This window comes from Condylura cristata, unplaced genomic scaffold (assembly GCF_000260355.1).
Source record: "Condylura cristata isolate star-nosed mole 26May11 unplaced genomic scaffold, ConCri1.0 scaffold00011, whole genome shotgun sequence".
In the NCBI taxonomy this organism is placed as follows: Eukaryota; Metazoa; Chordata; class Mammalia; order Eulipotyphla; family Talpidae; genus Condylura; species Condylura cristata.
This window is the reverse complement of record NW_004567112.1, coordinates 38,068,461-38,070,436: the sequence shown is the minus strand read 5'-3', so window position 1 is coordinate 38,070,436 and position 1,976 is coordinate 38,068,461. Positions and strand designations below refer to the sequence as shown.

Below are 1,976 nucleotides of genomic sequence, written 5' to 3'. Positions count from 1 at the left end.
GAACCCTAATGCTTCATGTGGAAGAGGAAGATGGAAATGAATGAGACAAGTCTCAGACTGCAGATTGCTTACTGTTTAACTTAGGTAGAAGATACAAGTGATGATTCTGTGCAGTAGGTTAAGGTAAACTAGAGTCCAGAGTCCATGCTCCCAGGGCTTTAAAAGGATGGTTCTAATAACAGTAAACTATCTGTGAGTTGCAGAAAATTCCAAAACAGAAGTGGCTCAAACAAACGGGAAGGGAATTTTTCTCTTACATTCAGGTCTGGAAGGGTGAACTCAAGGCTGGTGTGATGTTCCAGTGTCAGCAACTGTTCTGCCATGGGTAGCTTCCAAGCGCCCCTCACAGTCCAGGATGACTTTTGAAACTCTCCTGTTCCTTTAACAGAGGAGGAGAGGCATGCGAACATAAGAACACCCCCGGAGCTAACACACATTACTTCTGCTTACACATTGGCCAGAACTTGGTCAGGTGACGACATGAGCTGCCAAGGAGGCTGGGAAATGCAGTTTGTGTAGTCTTCTCCCAGAGAGCCATGTACACATCTAAACTGGGAGGTTCTGTAGTTATCGAAGATGGGGGGAATAAATCCTTTGGGGTAAGTTTTCTTGTCACCAGGGGAGAGATTGCTGTGACGTGGAGAAGATGGGTTTGAAGAATGGGAAGGTGGAAGAAAAAGCCTGGCAAAGGCAGGTGGGGAGGGAAGTTCAGGTGTGTGTAAGGAACAGTGAACATCTAATTTTGCTCAACTAAGAGGTAAATAAGGCTTGAGATCATTGTCTGGGTCTTGAAGTCTTTGCTCAGACCTTGAATATCAAGGTGAAGAGTCTGAATTGTGTTGGTTTGACTGTGGTGCCAACCCCTTCCTTCCAAAACACACACAGGGCTGTGTACTTTCTGGGTGACTTTTTTCAAGGGGGGCAATACTAGGGAAAAAAATACCCTACCACTCTTCAAAGTGGTGAGGAAGACATTATTCAAGATTATTGCAATAAAAGAGAGCGATCAGGCTCAACTCCACATTCCACAAAGAAAAGGGTCGGGGGGATTTACAGCTAGGGAGCAGAGCGAGGGGGCCAGTGGATTTCAGTGGAAAATGACTAAAAGGAGATAGTGGCATGGGGTGTTTGTTACAATAACCTAAGGACATATACACAGAGGTGGGGGACCAGGAACTTGATTAAATGCTCAAGGGTGGGAGACAGTCTTGTTAAGTTGACATGGCAGGATTCTTGCTAAGACTGGCCTGGCAGGTGGAAGACAGGAACAGCGCCCGGGTTGAGGCCCAGTTTAGAAGAGGGCTCAGAGCTTTGCTCAGTCCTTCTCAGGATCCTCAGTTTCCGAGACTGGACCTGGTCAGTGTCTGCTTCACTGGTAAGCTCACAGGTCGGGGAAACAGAGGCATCTCTACGGGCATGCCAGGTTGGAGATGCCAGCTGTGCTTCCCAGGGGCACCCCAGGAGACAAGATGGCTCACCATCCCTTCCCTGGAAGCATCTTTGAAATCCGTGATGTAACCCAGTTCTGTGGGGATGGATCTGACACAGGGACAAACACACCCAATCTGTCCCAAGGACTCCACCGCAGCTCCATGTTGGAATCAGCCTGGGAGCTTTAAAAAACACCAGTCTGAGCACCACCCAGAGGTTGCGATTGAATCAGGCATCGGGTGTGGACATGGGGGGCCTCATACCCTCTCGCAGTCACTTGGCTTGGATCCCTGCTGAGGGTTGTTTCTGTTAACTGGGGAATTCACAGACTCCGCAAGGGGCCACAGATCGTGGACATAAACCCTTCTCTGCAGCAGAAGATGTGCCCTGGGACTGCACTGGAGAGGAGTAGTCCAGAGCCTCCTATTTGAGGTACGGTCTTTGGGCCAGTGGCATCCTGGGAGCCTGTTAGTGATGCGGAGTCTGGGGCCTTACCCCAGACCAGAGTCAGCCCTGGGGGCCTCACCCCAGACCAGAGTCAGCCC

The 1,976-nt window shown here is 49.7% G+C and overlaps 1 protein-coding gene across 1 annotated transcript in view; it reads left to right on the top strand.

The window, feature by feature from the left end:
• SLC29A3 (solute carrier family 29 (equilibrative nucleoside transporter), member 3) overlaps positions 1-1,976 on the top strand; it is a 34,139-nt gene that overhangs the window by 854 nt on the left and 31,309 nt on the right. The gene's annotated exons all lie outside the window — the stretch shown is intronic.